Source organism: Pinus tabuliformis, chromosome 7, assembly GCF_031772625.1.
Source record: "Pinus tabuliformis cultivar Carrire ecotype Pingquan chromosome 7, CPIR1, whole genome shotgun sequence".
Lineage (NCBI taxonomy): Eukaryota > Viridiplantae > Streptophyta > Pinopsida > Pinales > Pinaceae > Pinus > Pinus tabuliformis.
The window spans coordinates 1,025,366,435-1,025,385,876 of record NC_142293.1 but is presented as its reverse complement, the minus strand read 5'-3'; the positions used below and the strand labels follow the sequence as shown (position 1 = coordinate 1,025,385,876).

Below are 19,442 nucleotides of genomic sequence, written 5' to 3'. Positions count from 1 at the left end.
ATTCGGGCGGGTCGTTCAGGCGAGGGCTCTCCCGAGCGAACGAGCCCGTATCAAAAATGCTAAGCTATGACCCGAGGTTGGCTTTGTGCACGATCGTGCAGCTCGTTTGCCTGGCTCTCCCTTGTCGGTTCGTTTCGGTCGTTCGGGCAGGTTGTTTGAGGGCGCCCATGTGAACTTGTTCGGGCGGGTCGTTCGGGTGAGGGCGCGGCCGGGCGAGCGAGCCCGTATCAAAAATGCTAAGTTGTGACCCGAGGTTGGCTTTGTGCACATTCGTTCAGCTCGTTTGCCTAGCTCTTCCTTATTGCTTCGTTTCGGTCGTTCGGGCGGGTCGTTTGAGGGCGCCCGTGTGCACTCATTCGGGCGTGTCATTCAGGCAAGGGAATGCCCGGGCGAATGAGCCCGTATCAAAGATGCTAAGTTGTGACCCGAGGTTGGCTTTGTGCAGTTTTGTGCAGCTCGTTTGCCCAACTCTCCCTTGTCAGTTCGTTTTGGTCGTTCGAGCGGGTCGTTTGAGGGCGACCGTGTGAACTCGTTCGGGTGCGTCATTCAAGTGAGGGCGCGCCCGGGCGAACAAGCCCGTATCAAAAATGCTAAGTTGTGACCCGAGGTTGGCTTTGTGCAGGTTCGTGCAACTCGTTTACCCGACTCTCCCTTGTCGGTTCGTTTCGGTCGTTCGGGCGCCCATGCAAAATCGTTCGGGCAGGTTGTTTGAGGGCGCCCGTGTGAACTCGTTCGAGTGGGTCGTTCGAGCGAGGGAGCGCCCGGGCGAATGAGCCCGTATCAAAAATGCTAAGTTGTGACCCGAGGTTGGCTTTGTGCATGTTTGTGTAGCTCGTTTGCCCGGCTCTCCCTTGTTGCTTCGTTTCGGTCATTTGGGCGGGTCATCTGAGGGCGCCCATTTGAACTCGTTCGGGCGGGTCGTTCAGGTGAGGGCGTGCCCGGGCGAATGAGCCCGTATCAAAAATGCTAAGTTGTGACCCGAGGTTGGCTTTGTGCATGTTTGTGCAACTCATTTGCCTGGCTCTCCCTTGTCGCTTCGTTTCGGTCATTCGGGTGCCCATGCAAAATCATTCGGGTGAGTCGTTTGAGGGCGTCCGTGTGAACTCCTTCGGGCAAGGGCATGCCTGGGCGAACGAGCCCGTATTGAAAATGCTAGGTTGTGACCCAAGGTTGGCTTTGTGCTCGTTCGTGTAGCTCATTTTCCCGGCTCTCCCTTGTCGCTTCGTTTCAGTTGTGCGGGTGCCCATGCAAATTCTTTCGGGTGAGGGCGTGCACGGGCCAACGAGCCCGTATAAAAAATGCTAAGTTGTAACTCAAGGTTGGCTTTTTTCATTTTCGTGCTGCTCGTTTTCCCGTCTCTCCCTTATCACTTCGTTTCGGTTGTGCGGGGGCCCATGCAAATTCCAGATGATCCGAGCGACAAGTTTTGTTTCCGTGTGAAAGGTGGGTTGGTAATCAAGTTGTGTTTTCGCGTTTGCCTGAACGACGGCCTTGGGTCATTTGTAGGGTTGCCAATTTTCATCTTCTCTCCATCCCCACTCGGTAGCGCATGAGCGGTAATGTTGGCCATGCTCGTCTTGGGAGGCATATGTGAACAATTCCCCTTCTGCTTTCCAAGTCCTTGGAGCTGTATGGGCTGTTTTGGTGTGGCTCCCTTGCTCGTCCTAGTCCCCCTCACTCCCCTTTAGATGATACCAGCGACAGGTTTTGTTTCCGTGTGAAAGGTGGGTTGGTAATTGAGTTGTGTTTTCGCGTTTGCCTGAATGATGGCCTTGGGTCATTTGTAGGGTGGCCAATTTTCATCTTCTCTCCATCCCCACTCGGCAGCGCATGAGCGGTAATGTTGCCCATGCTCATCCTGGGAGGCATGTGTGAACAATTCCCCTTCTACTTTCCAAGTTCTTGGAGCTGTATGGGTTGTTGTGGTGTGGCTCCCTTGCTCGTCCTGGTCACCGTTGTGCCCCTCCAGATGATACCAGCGACAGGTTTTCTTTCCGTGTGAAAGGTGGGTTGGTAATCGAGTTGTTTTTCGCGTGTGCCTGAAGGATGGCCTTGGGTGATTTGTATGGTTGTCGATTTTCGTCTTCTCTCCATCCCCACTCGGTAGCACATGAGTGGTAATGTTGGCCATGCTCGTCTTGGGAGGCATATGTGAACAATTCCCCTTGTGCTCTCCAAGTTCTTCAAGCTATATGGGATGTTGTGGTGTGGCTCCCTTGCTCGTCCTGGTCCCCGCGTGCCCCTCCAGATGATACCTGTGACAGGTTTTCTTTCCGTGTGAAAGGTGGGTTGGTAATCGAGTTGTGTTTTCGGGTTTGCATGAATGATGGCCTTGGGTCATTTGTAGGGCCATCGATTTTCATCTTCTCTCCATACCCACTCGGTAGCGCAAGAGCGGTAATGTTGGCCATGCTCATCCTGGGAGGCATATGTGAACAATTCCCCTTCCGCTCTCCAAGTTGTTGGAGCTGTATGGGCTATTGTGGTGTGGCTCCCTCGCTCTTCGTGGTCCCTGAATGCCCCTCCAGATGATACCAGCGATAGGTTTTCTTTCCGTGTGAAAGGTGGGTTGGTAATTGAGTTGTGTTTTTGGGTTTGCCTGAACGATGGCCTTGGGTCGTTTGTAGGGCGGCCGATTTTCATCTTCTCTCCATCCCCACTCAGTAGCGCATGAGAAGTAATGTTGGCCATGCTCGTCTTGGGAGGCATATGTGAACAATTCCCCTTCCGCTCTCCAAGTTCTCGGAGCTGTATGGGCTGTTGTGGTGTGGCTCCTTGGCTCATCCTGGTCCCCGCGTGCCCCTCCAGATGATACCAGCGACAGGTTTTATTTCCATGTGAAAGGTGGGTTGGTAATCGTGTTGTGTTTTCGGGTTTGCTTGAACGATGGCCTTGGGTCGTTTGTAGGGTGGCCGATTTTCATCTTCTCTCCATCACCACTTAGTAGCGCATGAGAAGTAATGTTGGCCAGGCTCAGCCTGGGAGGCATATGTGAACAATTCCCCTTCCGCTCTCCAAGTTCTTGGAGCTGTATGGGCTGTTGTGGTGTGGCTCCCTTGCTCGTTCTGGTCCCCGAGTGCCCCTCCAGATGATACCAGCGACAGGTTTTCTTTCCGTGTGAAAGGTGGGTTGGTAATCGAGTTTTGTTTTCGCGTTTGCCTAAACGATGGCCTTGGGTCATTTGTAGGGCGGCCGATTTTCATCTTCTCTCCATCCCCACTTGGTAGCGCATGAGCGGTAATGTTGGCCATGCTCGTCCTGGGAGGCATATGTGAACAATTCCCCTTTCGCTCTCCAAGTCCTTGGAGCTATATGGGTTTTTGTGTTGTGGTGTGGCTCCCTGGCTCGTCTTGGTCCCCCTCATGCCCCTCCAAATGATACCAATGACAGGTTTTCTTTCCGTGTGAATGGTGGGTTGGTAATCAAGTTGTGTTTTCGCGTTTGCCTGAACGATGGCTTTGGGTCGTTTGTACGGTCGAAAATTTTCATCTTCTCTCCATCCCCACTCGATAGCGCATGAGCAGTAATGTTCCCCATGCTCGTCCCGAGAGGCATATGTGGACAATTGCTCTCTAAGTTCTTGGAGTTGTAGGGGTTGTTGTGGTTTGGCTCCCTAGTTCATCTTGGTCCCCTTGTGCCCCTCCAGATGATACCAGCGGCAAGTTTTCTTTCTGTGTGAAAGGTGGGTTGGTAATCGAGTTGTGTTTTCAGGTTTGCCTGAAGGATGGCCTTGGGTCGTTTGTAGGGTGTCCAATTTTCATCATCTCTCCATCCCCACCCGGTAGTGCATGAACGGTAATGTTGGCCATGCTCATCCCGGGAGGCATACGTGAACAATTCCCCTTCTGCTCTCTAAGTTCTCGGCGCTGTATGGGTTGTTGTGGTGTGGCTCCTTAGCTCGCCCTGGTCCCCCTCGTGCCCCTCCGGAAGATACCGGGGATAGGTTTTCTTTCCTTGTGAAAGGTGGGTTGGTAATCGAGTTGCTTTGTCGGGTTTGCCCGAACGATGGCCTTGGGTCATTTGTAGGGTGGCCGATTTTCATCTTCTCTCCATCCCCGCTCGGTAGCACATGAGCAGTAATGTGGGCCATGCTCATCCCCGTCCCTCTTTCCCATCCCAACGATAAGAATGTTGAAAGATTTCTCGGTGCTCCTTTGGGCCTTCATTGTTGCGGTCCCAGATGGAAGACCGCAAACTCTGTCATTGCCTATGTCGCTATCGTGCCCCTCAGTTGTTGCGAATAGAGAATTTTGATTGGGTTGGGCAGCCATTTCTGACTCCATTGAAATTGGCTCCTCGTTATATTGTTCACCTCCTCCCTATTTGGTGTGGAGGGTTTTGCTTTACGTGTGAAAGGTGGGTTGGTAATTGAGCTAGTTTTTCGGGTTTGCCTCAAGAATGGCCTTGGGTCGTTTGTAGGGCATCCGATTTTCATCTTCTCTCCATACCCACTCGGTAGCGCATGAGCGGTAATGTTGGCCATGCATGTCCCGGGAGGCATATGTGAACAATTCCCCTTCTGCTCCAAGTTTTGGGAGTTGTATGGGTTGTTGTGGTGTGGCTCCTTGTGATGGCTAGCCTCTTCATTGTTCGGCTGTTTATGGTTCCGGTGTCTTGTGCTTGTACTATTTCTGTGTTGGCATTGTTGGTTGAGATGCATACACTTAAGAGGGAAGTGGAAGGGTTTTGGTTGTAAACCACCTACCCTCCCTCTTGCTTGCTTTTTCCGTTGGGCGATGTGAGGCGCTGTTCTCCTTATTGTAAAGTCAAGGGTTGGCATTCCTTTCAGAGTGCACATCGTTCGTGGTTGCGTTGGCTCTGAGATTTTGATAGATGTGTTGGCCCATATGTGTGATCGAGGGGTCGGCTTTTCCCTTGCATCTTGCGTGCGTGGCAGGCTTTTGCGGCTGGAAATGTTAAGTCACAATGTTTATGGGCATTTGTTGTTTGAATTGTGTATGCGCTCCTGGTCCAATGGGGAGGACGCTTGCTATGTCGATGGTGGGGGCTATTTGGAAGAATGATTTCGAGGGTTAATGCTTCGACCTCCCTCCTTTGTGAGGAGGTGGCCGTACGGGAAAAGTATTCATCGTCAAGTCGGTGAAGCTATGGGAAATCTCCTAGGTTGCCTGTACGTAGGGTGTGGGGGGTGTGGGGCTGCCGGATCCCTCCTCCTGTTTTGATATGTTCTTGTATTGTGTAGCGAGCCTCTTGATTTGCATTTATTTCCTTCCTTTGCCTTCGCATCGTGGTTGCCACATGCGGTCAAGTGATCGAGGTCCACCATTTCTTCTGTCGCGGATGGACTCCTAGGTGGCCTCGGTGTGTGGCGTGGAGGGTCAGGGGGCACATTTCTAAGAGAGGTTGTGGGCTCGATTGGTCTTTTTGTTTTGTTTCCTTCCGTTTCCTTTGCATTGAGGCTACCGCAGGCGATCATGTGATCGAGGTCCATCGTTGCTGCTGTCCGGGTGGACTCCTAGGTGGCCTCTTTGAAGGGAGGGGAGGGTTGGGGGGCACTTTTTGTTTCAATTTTGTATGTGCTCGTGGTCCAATGGGTAGGAGGCTTGCTACATCGGTGGTGGGGGCTATTTGGAAGAAAGATTTTGAGGTGGAACGCTTCGACCTCCCTCCTTTGCATGGAGGTGGCCATAGGGGAAAATTATTCATCGTCCGGTCGGTAAAGCTGTGGGAAATCTCCTAGGTTGCCTGTACATAGGGTACGTGGGGTGCAGAGCTACCCGATCCCTCCTCCTGTTTGGACATGTGTTCTTGTATAGTGTAGCGAACCTCTTGATTTGAATTTACTTCCTTCCTTTGCCTTTGCATCATGGTTGCCACAGGCGGTCAAGTGATCGAGGTCCACCATTTTTGCTGGCGCGGGTGGACTCCTAGGTGGCCTCGGTGCATGGCGTGGAGGGTTGGGGGGCATTTCAAAGAGAGGTTGTGGGCTCGGTTGGTCTTTTTGTTTTGTTTCCTTCCGATTCCTTTGCATTGAGGCTGTCATAGGCCATCATGCGATCGAGGTCCATCGTTGCTACTGTCCGGGTGGACTCCTAGGTGGCCTCTTTGCGGGGAGGGTTGGGGGGCACTTGTTATTTCAATTGTGTATGCGCTCGTGGTCCAATGGGGAGGAGGCTTGCTACTATAGTCATCGATGGTGGGGGCTATCTGGAAGAAGGATTTCGAGGTGGAACGCTTCGACCTCCCTCCTTTGCGTGGAGGTGGCTGTAGGGGAAAATTATTCATCGTCCGGTGTGGGAAATCCCCTAGGTTTCCTGTACGTAGGGTGTGTGGGGTGCGGAGCTGCCCGATCCCTCCTCCTCCTATTCGGATATGTGTTCTTGTATTTTGTAGCGACCCTCTTGATTTGCATTTACTTCCTTCCTTTGCCTTTACATCGTGGTTGCCGCAGGCGGTCAAGTGATCGAGGTCCACCATTGCTGCTGTCGCGGGTGGACTCTTAGGTGGCCTCGGTGCATGGTGTGGAGGGTCGGGGGGCATTTCACAGAGAGGTTGGGGGCTCGGTTGGTCTTGTTTTATTTCCTTTCGTTTCCTCTCTACATTGAGGCTGCCGTAGGCGATCATGCGATCGGGATCCATCGTTGCTGCTGTCCGGGTAGACTCCTAGGTGGCCGTTGTGTAGGGAGGGGAGGGGTGGGTTGGGGGGCATTTCTAAGGGAGGTTGCACGCTAGGTTTGTCTTGTATGATTTCCTTCCCTTGCCTTTGTGTCGAGGCTGCCGCAGGCGATCATCCGATCGAGGTCCACTGTTGCTGCTGTCCGGGTGGACTCCTAGGTGGCATCAGTGTGGGGCGGGGAGGTTTGTATGGCCTCTCTATGATAGGATTTGTGTGGTCGGTCGTCCTCTTTTTATTTCCTTCCTTTTCCTTCGCATCGAGGCTGCCGCAGGCGGTCGGGAGATCGAGGTCCATCATTGCTACTGTCCGGGTGGATTCCTAGGTGGCCTCGGTGCGGGGGCGGGGAGGGTTGTGGCTCATTTATAATATAGAGGTTGCGTGGTTGGTCATTCTCCATTTGTTTCCTTTGCATCGAGGCTACCACAGGTGATCGGGTGATTGAGGTCCATCGTTGCTGCTGTCCAGGTGGACTCTTAGGTGCCCTCGGTGCGTGGTGTGGAGGCCTTTGGAGGCATTTCTAAGGGAGTCGGTGAGTGATCGCTCGTTTTCTTGTTGGTTGGGCCATGGCGGCAAACTCCGGAGTGGCGTTGGTGCGTTATGGCTCGGCAGGTCTGCCCATTTGTTCGCCATGTCCTTGGCATGTTGCGTGTGCTTCCTTCTTGGGGTGCAAGAGGTGCAAGGCATAAAAGTTTTACATGATATTTTGACGTCTCTTTGACTTGATGGGTGTTCAAGCTGGCTCTTGGTAAGAAAGCACCCGGAATGCCCTTTGAAGCGGGAGGGTGTTACCTGGTTGATCCTGCCAGTAGTCATATGCTTGTCTCAAAGATTAAGCCATGCATGTCTAAGTATGAACTAATTCAGACTGTGAAACTGCGGCTGGCTCATTAAATCAGTTATAGTTTTTTTTATGGTACCATACTACTCGAATAACCATAGTAATTCTAGAGCTAATACGTGCACCAAGTCCCGACTCTTTGGAAGGGATGCATTTTTTAGATAAAAGGCTGGCGTGGGCTTGCCCGCTTCTCCGGTGAATCATGATAACTCAACGGATCGCACAACACTTGTGCTGGAGATGCTTCATTCAAATTTCTGCTCTATCAACTTTCGATGGTAGGATAGAGGCCAACCATGGTAGTGACGAGTGACAGAGAATTAGGGTTCGATTCCAGAGAGGGAGCCTGAGAAACAGCTACCACATCCAAGGAAGGTAGCAGGCGCGCAAATTACCCAATCCTGACATGGGGAGGTAGTGACAATAAATAACAATACTGGGCTCATCGAGTCTGGTAATTGGAATGAGTACAATCTAAATCCCTTAAGGAGGATCCATTAGAGGGCAAGTCTGGTGCTAGCAGCCACGGTAATTCCAGCTCCAATAGCGTATATTTAAGTTGTTGCAGTTAAAAAGCTCGTAGTTGGATCTTGGGTCATGAGGGTCGGTCCGCCTACTCGGTGTGCACCTGCCCTTTTGTCCCTTTTGTCAGCGGCGTGCTCCTGGCCTTAATTGGTTGGGTCGCAGTTCCGGCGCTATTACTTTGAAAAAATTAGAGTGCTCAAAGCAAGCTTATGCTCTGAATACATTAGCATGGAATAACGTGATAGGAGTCTGGTCCTATTGTGTTGGCCTTCGGGACTGGAGTAATGATTAATAGGGACTGTCGGGGGCATTCGTATTTCATTGTCAGAGGTGAAATTCTTGGATTTATGAAAGACAGACCACTGCGAAAGCATTTGCAGAGGATGTTTTCATTAATCAAGAACAAAATTTGGGGGCTCAAAGACGATCAGATACCGTCCTAGTCTCAACCATAAACGATGCCGACTAGGGATCGGTGGATGTTGCTCTAAGGACTCTGCCAGCACCTTCTGAGAAATCAGAGTGTTTGGGTTCCAGGGGGAGTATGGTCGCAAGGCTGAAACTTAAAGGAATTGATGGAAGGGCACCACCAGGAGTGGAGCTTGCGGCTTAATTTGATTCAACACGGGGAAAATTACCAGGTCTAGACACAGTAAGGATTGACAGATTGAGAGCTCTTTCTTGATTCTATGGGTGGTGGTGCATGGCCGTTCTTAGTTGGTGGAGCGATTTGTCTGGTTAATTCTGATAACGAATAAGACCTCAGCCTGCTAACTAGCTACGCAGAGGTTCCCCTTCGCGACCAGCTTCTTAGAGGGACTATGGCCGTTTAGGCCATGGAAGTTTGAGGCAATAATAGGTCTGTGATGCCCTTAGATGTTCTGGGCTGCACGTGCACTACACTGATGCAGCCAACGAGTTTTTATTCCTGGTTTGAGAGGATCGGGAAATCTTCTCAAATTGCATCGTGATGGGAATAGACCATTGCCATTATTGGTTTTCAATGAGGAATTCCTAGTAAGCGCGTGTCATCAACTCGTGTTGACTATGTCCCTGCCCTTTGTACACACCGCCCGTCGCTCCTATCGATTGAATGATCCGGTGAAGTGTTCGAATTGCGTCGACGATGGTGGTTCACCACCGTCGACGTCGTGAGAAGTTCATTGAACCTTATCATTTAGGGGAAGGAGAAGTCGTAACAAGGTTACCGTAGGTGAACCTGCGGTAGGATCATTGATAGCAGGGGTTTTCTTTTTTGGTTCAGGTTGGTTGGGTATTGATTGCAATGTGGGACTTTGTGGTGCGTCTCTAGGGGAGCAGGTTTGGTGTTTGGCGGGAACATTGTTGGTTGCTTGTCTCGAGGTAACTACACTTGTTTTTTCGTGTGTGCTTGCAAGCCATGCTTGTGCCTCTCAGTAACGTGCTCCAGACACTGGTCTCATCGTGGCCCTTGTCTTTTCTATTGGTCAGTTTTAGGTTGTGATTTATTTGCTTGGTTGTTTGCTATATGTTGTAAAGTTGTAAAGGGTGTTGTGCTGAATGCGTGTGGGAGGGTGTGAAGAGGTGGGATGCTTTTTTGATTGGGTGCCTTGTTTGATTTCTTTTTGGTTAGCGGACATCTACTCGGCATGCTGTTGAGCTTCTCTCTTTTCTTGGGATCTTTTTTTCTTTGGTGTTGTTTTCTTCCCTTCTTCCTTTTGCCCCTAGCTTTACGGAGGAGAGGTGGGATTGTTATGGATTGGTGTTCAGGAGGGACGAAAAGTAGTGCGAGTTACCAGGGTGGCCACCCTAGTCCTTCTCGATCTCCGTCCTGTGCAGTTCCCCCCTTTTTCTGAGGGCGCGGGGTTTGGGAAGCTTGTTCTCTGTTTGAGCCTCCCCTTGTGAGCCGGTAGCCATGTTTGATATCTCTTACTTTCCTGTTGTTTTCTTCCCTTCTTGCTTTTGGCCCCTTGGTTTTATGGAGAAAAGGTGGGATTTTTGTGGATTGGTGTTCAGGAAGGACGAAAAATAGTGCGAGTTCCGAGGGTGGCCACCCTAGTCCTTCTCGATCGCCGTCCCCTACAGTTCCCCCCCTTTTTGAGAAGGCACGGGGGTGGGGAAGCTTGTTCTCTGTTTGAGCCTCCCCTGTGAGCCATTGGACGCGTTTGATATCTCTCTTTCTTTACTGTTGTTTTCTTCCCTTCTTCCTTTCGACCCCTAGCTTTACGGAGAAAAGGTGGGATTGTTGTGGATTGGTGTTCGGGAAGGATGAAAAGCAATGCGAGTGATTGGGCTTTGTGTGGCATCGCTCGAACTTGCTTTGCTCTCTCTTGTCCTCCCATGGGGTAGGGCGGATTTAGCTCCAAATTTGTGACCCCAGCTCAGGCGAGAACACCCACTGAGTTTAACCATATAATTAAGCGGAGGAAAAGAAACTTACAAGGATTCCCCTAGTAGCGGTGAGCGAACCGGGAAGAGCCCAGCATGAAAACCGGGTGGCGGCGCTACCTGAATTATAGTCTGTACAAGTGTCCTCAGCGGAGGACCTGGGCCAAGTCCCTTGGAAGGGGATGCCTGAGAGGGTGATAGCCTCGTCGACCCGGGACCCTGCCACATCACGAGGCATTGTCGGCAAGTCAGATTGTTTGGGAATGCAGCCCTAATTGGGTGGTAAATTCCGTCCAAGGCTAAATGCGGGCGAGAGACCGACAACAAACAAGTACCGCGAGGGAAAGATGAAAAGGAATTTGAAAAGAGAGTTCAAGAGTGCTTGAAATTGCTGGGAGGGAAGTGGATGGAGGCTGTCGATGCGTCTCGTTCAGATGCGGAATGGATCAGGCTGGTCCGCCGCTCAACTTGAGGTGCAAACCAACACGGGCTGCTGCATCGTCACAAGCGCAGGTGGATTACTGCCTGTCAGTTTGCCGCTGCGGTGGTCGAGGAACGAAGCGTGCGCCCTTGTGGCGGGGCGTGTGCACCTGCACGCTCGTGGTGTTGGTTGGCAGGCTTTCCATTTGACCCGTCTTGAAACTCGGACCAAGGAGTCTAACATGTTTGCAAGTCGGCGGATTTGAAAACCTGTGAGGTGCAAGGAAGCTGACGGGCAAGATCCCCTCTCTCGGGGGGTGCATCATCGACCGACCTTGAGCTTATGCGAAGGTTTCGAGTGCGAGCACACCTGTTGGGACCTGAAAGATGGTGAACTATGCCTGAGTAGGGCAAAGCCAGAGGAAACTCTGGTGGAGGCTCGTAGCAATACTGACGTGCAAATCGTTCGTCTGACTTGGGTATAGGGGTGAAAGACTAATCGAACCATCTAGTAGCTGGTTTCCTCTGAAGTTTCCATCAGGATACCTAGAGCTCACGCGCGAGTTTTATTGAGTAAAGCAAATGATTAGAGGCATCGGGGGCATAATGCCCTTGACCTATTCTCAAACTTTAAATAGGTAAGAGGGTGTCGCTCCTCCATTGAGCGGCGCCGTGGAATCTAGAGCTCCAAGTGGGCCATTTTTGGTAAGCAGAACTGGCAATGCGGGATGAACCGAAAGTCGAGTTACGGTGCCGAATTGCATGCTAACCTAGATCCCACAAAGGGTGTTGGTTGATTAAGACAGTAGGATGGTGGTCATGGAAGTTGAAATCCGCTAAGGAGTGTGTAACAACTCACCTGCCGAATAAACTAGCCTCAAAAATGGATGGCGCTGAAGCGCGCAACCTATACTCGACCGTCAGAGAAATTGCCTGGCTCCGATGAGTAGGAGGACACAGGGGTCGTTGAGAAACCTCGGTCGTGAGCTTGGGTGGATCGGCCCCCACTGCAGATCTTGGTGGTAGTAGAAAATATTCAAATGAGAACTTTGAAGACTGAAGTGGGGAAAGGTTCCATGTGAACAACACTTCGACGTGGGTTAGTCGATCCTAAGAGATGGGGAAGCCTTGTATCAAGGGTGCACTCTGCACGAGCATCGAAAGGGAATCGGGTTAATATTCCTGAACAGGGACATTGCGGCGGGCGGCAACGTTAGGAAATCTGGAGACATCGTCGGGGGCCCCAGGAAGAGTTATCTTTTCTTTTTAACAGCTTGCCCACCCTGGAATCAGTTCACCCAGAGATAGGGTCCAACAGCTGGAAGAGCACCGCACGTCTTGTGGTGTCCAGTGCGCCCTCAGCGGCCCTTGAAAATCTGGAGGACTGAGTACCATTCATGCCCGGTCGTACTCATAACCGCATCAGGTCTCCAAGGTGAACAACCTCTAGTCAATAGAACAATGTAGGTAAGGGAAGTCAGCAAAACGGATCCGTAACTTCGGGAAAAGGATTGGCTCTGAGGGCTGGGCCTAGGGGTCTGTGCCCTCAACTCGTGGGTTGTCGGCAGTCTGCCCGAGCTACTCTCGCGGCGAGGGCGGGCAGTCGCGTGCCGATTGGTCTACGGGCGTAGAATGCCCCCTCCCAGGGGCTTTTCCCTAGGCGTCGAATAGTCGACTCAGAACTGGTATGGACAAGGGAAATCCAACTGTTTAATTAAAACAAAGCATTGTGATGGTCCCTGCGGATGCTGACGCAATGTGATTTCTGCCCAGTGCTTTAAATGTCAAAGAGAAGAAATTCAACCAAGCACAGGTAAACAGTGGGAGTAACTATGACTCTCTAAAGGTAGCCAAATGCCTCATCATCTAATTAGTGACGCACATGAATGGATTAACGAGATTCCCACTGTCCCTATCTACTATCTGGTGAAACCACAACCAAGGGAATGGGCTTGGCAGAATCAGCGAGGAAAGAAGACCCTATTGAGCTTGACTCTAGTCTGACTTTGTGAAATGACTTGAGAGGTGTAGAATAAGTGGGAGCCATTTTCGGCGCAAGTGAAATACCACTACTTTTAACATTATTTTACTTATTCCATGGGGCAGATACGGGGCACTGCCCTTGTTTTTGGCCTTAAGGCACGTTTCGGTGGGTCGATCCGGGCGGAAGACATTGTCAGGTGAGGATTTTGGCTGGGGTGGCACATCTATTAAAAGATAATGCAGGTGTCCTAAGATGAGCTCAACGAGAATAGAAATCTCGTGTGGAACAAAAGGGTAAAAGCTCATTTGATTTTGATTTTCAGTACGAATACAAACCGTGAAAGCGTGGCCTATCGATCCTTTAGATTTTCAGAATTTGAAGCTAGAGGTGTCAGAAAAGTTACCACAGGGATAACTAGCTTGTGGCAACCAATCGTTCATAGTGACATTGATTTTTTATCCTTCGATGTCGGCTCTTCCTATCATTGTGAAGCAGAATTCACCAAGTGTTGGATTGTTCACCCACCAATAGGGAATGTGAGCTGGGTTTAGACCGTCGTGAGACAGGTTAGTTTTACCCTACTGATGAACCGTACCGCAATAGTAATTCAACTTAGTATGAGAGGAACCATTGATTCACACAATTGGTCATCGTGCTTGGTTGAAAAGCCAGTGGCGCGAAGCTACCGTGTGTCAGATTATGACTGAATGCCTCTAAGTCAGAATCCACGCTAGACGCGGTGCATGTCACTCTTCGATTGTATCTTGACCCGCAGTAGGGGTGTCGCTTTGTCACCCCCAGGGGCCCGTGTCATTTTCAAACCGCAGCCGTAAAGCATCTCGATCAGGGCAGCTTTGAAGTTCAATTCCAAACGGTCGTTGAGAAGAATCCTTTGCAGATGACTTAAATACGCGACGGGGTATTGTAAGTGGCAAAGTGGCCTTGCTGCCACGATCCACTGAGATTCAGCCCTTTGTCGCCTCGATTCAGAGCTTCGCTCTTGTCACAAACAAAATCCGAGCAACCCTCTCGTGCCTCTGCCTCTTCCTCCAGACGACAATTTTTCATTGCTTGGGGGCGGGAAATTTGGGGTTTCCACACCGCGATGGAAAGGGTGCTGAAGCCCAGGAAAACTGGGGTTCCCATGGCGTGCCCCGGCACCAAAAATTTGGGGTTTCCACCGGGCTCCTAAAATTCGGGCTTCCATGTCACGCCAAACATTTGGGGTCTGCACCCAACGCCTAAAATTTGGGGTTTCCATCGGGCTCCTAAAATTCAAGGCTTCCATGTCGCGCCAAAAATTTTGGGTTTCCACCCGACGCCTAAAATTTGGGGTTTCCACCCGGCGCCTAAAATTTGGGGTTTCCACCGGGCTCCTAAAATTCAGGGCTTCCATGTCGCGCCTAAAATTTGGGGGTTCCGCCTGGCGTAGAAAAACAAATTGGGGTTTCCGCCCAACGAAATTTTTTTTGGGGTTTACAAGTTGCGCCCAAGCCTGCAGAAACTGGGGGTTTCCAAGTCACGCCCCGGCGCCCAAGCCTGTGGAAACTGGGTTTTCCAAGTCACGCCCCGACGCCCAAGCCTGGGGAAAGTTGGAGTTTCCATGTCGCGCCACGACCGAAGCCGACGGCGCCCAAGCCTGCAGAGACTCGGGGTTTTCCATGTCGCGCCCTGGCGCCCAAGCCTGGGAAGCTTGGGGTTTCCATGTCCCGCCCTTTGATGGAACCATGGGTTTCCGCATTTTACGGCATGAGGGAAATGCGGGGAACTTGGGGTTTCCATGATGATGTAGACCAGCTCGCAAGTCTCGGGAACTTGGTGTGTTTAGAAACCGCTGCCCAAGTCTGGGGAACTCGCTGTTTCCATGTCGCGGTACACCCTGAATCGCCCGAGAGTCTGTGGAACTTCAGATTTCCATGTCGTGGGGCCACGAAGAGCCACCAAAGTCCGGGGAACTCGGGGTGTCCATTTCATGGCGCGATGAAAATTGCTACCCAAGTCAGTGGACACACACGAGGTTTCCATTTCGCGTCACAACAAAAATTACTACCCAAGTCTGGGAAACGCGGTGTAAGGACCTGCGGTTCGGTTTCTCCCCGTCGGTGCGAAGTGCGAACTCTATGACTGAAATGTGCGAAGGGACATAAGTATAATGCGCATTAGAGGTGGAGCGATGGTTTGTTTATAGCGTGGGAGCGTTTGGCATAACCCACGGGCCGACTTACATGTTGGGGCGACTTGAATGAAGGATTGTTTGCCGACCAAAAATCGGATGGAAAGTTTGCGATGTGTAAGGGCGTTTTGGCACGTGGTGTTTGATTCGGCCTAGGCAGCGACGCGCCCAACCGCTCGTATAAATATGGCAAGGCGTTGGAGGATTTGGCATTCATTCGAAGATGGACATTCGAACATGAGCATTCGGTGATCAAGAAAAAAGTGCGAAGTAGTGGAGCGGGTCACAAAAGAGGCACGGGAATGTTAGTGTCAGTCTTTCCAGCCTTCCTCGAGTGATCAAATATGCTCTTACAAAGTGGTCATAGAGTGTCAAGGTCAAATTTTGTCATTTCAGTGAGTCTTCAAGCAAAATTTGGTCACTAGGCATTAGGTCTAGGGTTTGCTTTCACTCCTTCTAAATTTGTCCAAATGTCAGTCCATGTCATCATTCTGCTGAGTCTATCATCATTCATAGGGTTGTCATCATCATGTCAAATTCTAATGAGTCATTTTACACCTTGTTCATGCTTCAGTTGTGCCTAGGCAAGGTTCGTTTCCCTCTCCTAGGGTTTTGAAGGCAATTTCTCTTGGACGGTCAAATCATCGGCAAAAAAATTGTATCTTGATGTTCATACACCTTCCCCTATCCTTAAAGTACCTTATTAAATTCTTCCCATCCCTTAGATCCGCCAAATTCCTCATTTTCGCACAAACCCTAGTTTCTTGCTACAACCTAGCAATTTTCTAGGTTGGGCCTGTGTTTTGCCCTTTTGGACCCCTTCCCCTCACTCGATCTCCACAATTCCACTTTCCCCTGCTTCCTAACATCCCTCCCTACTTCCAAAAATTTCCCCAAGAATTTAGAAGCCTCTTATCCCCTTCATTTCGCTTCATTTCGACAAAATTCCTTGTTTCACACATCGGGATAAGTTTCACTCAAAAGATGTTTCAGAGTAATTAAAGATGAATTTTGGAAAACTGAGAGAGGATTTTGTCCTCAACATGCCAAAAAAGAAAAACCTCCTTCACTTTTTACACAGGTGTCATGGTTTTAGAGTAATGTCAAAAATACAATCGCCAGATCCAATGAGGTTGAGCAAAGCACTAAAACGGAGAAAAAGGCCCGATCCACTCCAAATTTTGGCTAAAGCCTATTTTTCTGAGCATGGTACTTGATTGGGGACTCCCAGCCCAAATTTCAAGAAATTTGGAGAAAATTTTGTCAATTGTGAATTTTTTGTGCCACACACAGGTTTTTGCCCTCAACGCGTAGCGCGCCGCGCGCTACCCTGAAGATGGGCAAGTCCATTTCTCAAAAACTCAGCATTTTTGGATTTTTCATGACAAATTACACTTTCTCAGTAATTACCAAGACATTTCATCAGGTTTTGAGCCCTCAGAAGGTCAAAAAACATGCAAAAAATGACCTTCTGCCACTTTTTGGACACACAGGAAGCAGTCTTGGGCGATTGCAATTTTGGAGGGGAAAATTGCCACCAAATTGTAAAATTCCACTTGGGTTGGAAAGTAGACATCCAGAAATTTCCAACAAGACCACCTGAGCTCAATTTGGATGTTAGGACGTGCCCCCAAAGTGGGCTGAAAGGCGCGCTACGCGTTCAGAATTGGGGCACTACGCATCAGGATATTTTCCAAAATTTTCATCTTCAGTTCGAATTCACCCAGCTTTGACCAGTTTTGACTTGTGATGGGATTTTTCACCCTCATTGATGTAATTTTATGATGTCATGGCACTTATTTATCTCTTCTAGAAGATTCATTCATAAAAAGTCAAAAATTTAATGAATGAATTGGTTTCCTAGCTTATAGAGGCAAGTTGTTTTGATTGCCTAGATTGTAGTTCTCAGTTTAGAATTGGTTGAAACAGCTCCTAGGATGATACGCTCGACCCCTAGAGGCAAGGAAATGAGTTAGCTTGCCTATATTATTTATTTTCTTAGTCATTTTCAGGGGTTGGAGAGGTTGGACTCTTGAGGGATAAGCTTAGACTGTATTACTCTTTGTATCTCTGCAATTTTGGCAAAGGAAAGACCAGGGTTTTGCAGCACTATTTGGGATTCATATGGTTATTTGTGTTGAGGGTGTGCTTCTCTCATGTACTTGTAAGCGTTTTATGTGTATCATTTTCCTACTCTTCTCTTCTGCAAATTAATTAAATGAAGTGTTAAGGTAGAATTCGTGGTTTCTATGCTCTGCCTTTAAGTTTGCTTAATATTTATGTTTTCATCTATTTAAGGAGAACTCCTGATGGTTTCTTGCTCTCCTTAGCTCCTCACCAGTCATACCTATCTATTCACTTCCTTCAAAGGCATCAAGACAATCTCCTACCTTGCCCCAAAAAAACCTCTGCAAAAACTGTGTCTCATCCCCACACCCAAAATTGTCGTGCTCAGTTTTCCAACAAAACTTAAAATATTTGAAATCAAAATTTCCCTATCAATTTACTAGCCTAAAATCAGTGTTCTTTATTGGTCATATCAGCCCTTTGAAGACCTTTTGTCGAGATAGACCCGGAGAGAGCCCTCTCCTGTCCCCGTAGGGCTAGCTACGAGGCTAAGTGGTTTGATGTTGCCTTGGATTTTGCCTTCCTCAGCCTGAGGCAGATTCGAGCGCTAACATATTGGCGACCATACTGGGGAAAAACAAATGGTTTGCTTGTTGATGTCATTTGTTTTATAAGCTACAGATGGAACCTGAAGTTATGCCAGGTAGCCTTCGAAACGCTTTTGCTTTGCATTAGCGGAAGTAGATAAATGCTGCTTCAGTCAATCTCCGGTCTAGCTTGTAAACGTGACATTTAACTTGTTAATTACCCCAGTACATGTATCAAGTTTAGATCTGATTGTTGATGGTGGACAACGATCAGACACTTGAAAGGCTGAAATCATTCACCTGGCGACTCTAAATCATTTTCGAGATCAGATCCAAAGACTCCACTGGAGGATGATCCCGACCAGCAAAAACATGAAAGGACAACATGGACAGATCAGGTATTCAAGTTGGAATTTCATCCAAGACATTTTGTTCTTTGTCATAAATTATTTCTTCTCTTTTCCCAAGAATGTTAAGAAGGCTTTGCAAAGTATATTGTATTTGAGAAGAGATCCTCAGCCTGCAGTTGATTCTTTCCCTCTGAAGATTGTGAATACCAAAGATTTGCATGCCTTTGAGCTTGATCAAGATCCTTTTTCCGAATTTTGTGATGACCATCTTCAAATTGATGAGCCCCAAGCAACCAAGACCGATTATATACCTGCTGTACATACCCATACACCTTGTAAAATTCCATATCGGTATAAACCTCTTGTTTTACCTTCTATTCTCCATGCTTTCCCCAAAAACTATGATCTATACCTGCCGAGGTTTGATGGTGAAAGTAAGAATGTCAATGCTGAGCAACATGTGCAGAATGTTGAGAATTTTCTAGATCTTTTTGAAGTTGATGAAGAAGATGCCAGTATAAGGCTTTTTGCTCTTTCTTTGCAAGCCAAAGTCAAGAGTTGGTTCAAAACCCTGCCTGATGCGAGCATCTCAGATTTCCAGCAGTTCGTCAAAGTTTTTCTCAATAGGTGGATGATCGGGCAGAACCTTTTCTTGATTGTAGAAGAGTATAACCAGCTGAAAAGATTGCCAGGGGAGACAGTAAAATAGTTTTCGGCCAGATTTAATCAAGTTTATTATTCAATGCCAGTTGATATAAGGCCTACTCCTAGATCTTCTCTCTTGCACTATCTGGGTGCCTTTAATCCGGAGATGGAGTTTCAGCTGAGAGAAAGGGATATTACAACACTTCACGAGATGCAAAACAATGCAGTAAATGTAGAGGCTCATCTACTGATCCGAAGGGCAAGGTTGAAGGAAGAAGAGATGAAAAACATAGATGCAGAAAAATCGACATCTCTAGAGGTAAAGCTTGATATTTTGGTAAGTGCAGTAGAAGAGATGATGCAAAGGATCACCCCAAGGAGTGATTATGATGTTCAAGCTCATGGCTCGCTGATTAAAGAAGAACAAGTTGCTGATCCAAAACATTTTGTTTCTGATCCCAGTTGTCATAGTGATTGTTTTATAGATCATTGTGAAGAAGAGAGAGCTGTTGATATGATGTGTATGTTTGATGATGAATTGCCTCAGTTTGATCAGTATGATGATGATTATGTTCTCCAAAAAGAAGCTAATCTTGCAATCAAACAAGCAGCTAGTTTGTGGGAGGAAAAAGTTCACTTACAGCAGCTCGAGTACAATGATCAAATGATGCATATCAGCTATGACATTGACGAGGAAAGTGCAGAAAATTGGGAAGTAAGTGAAGGATCTTTGCCTTTTTGTTTTGATTCGTTTCAGTTCATCAGAGATAATTACCATGCAATCAGAAATCAAATGTCAAAAAGTCTTGATTTGAAGCATCTTGAGTGTTCAAGACTTCTCATATTCAG

At 48.7% G+C, this 19,442-nt stretch overlaps 2 non-coding genes across 2 annotated transcripts; both read left to right on the top strand.

The window, feature by feature from the left end:
- The first annotated feature begins 7,423 nt into the window (after positions 1–7,423).
- LOC149251141 (18S ribosomal RNA) lies at positions 7,424–9,236 on the top strand. Its single transcript, XR_016267676.1, has one exon. It is a non-coding gene; the product is annotated as an 18S ribosomal RNA (ribosomal RNA).
- A 1,114-nt stretch (positions 9,237–10,350) lies between these two features.
- LOC149251140 (25S ribosomal RNA) lies at positions 10,351–13,761 on the top strand. The gene has a single exon (XR_016267762.1). It is a non-coding gene; the product is annotated as a 25S ribosomal RNA (ribosomal RNA).
- The last annotated feature ends 5,681 nt before the right edge of the window (positions 13,762–19,442 follow it).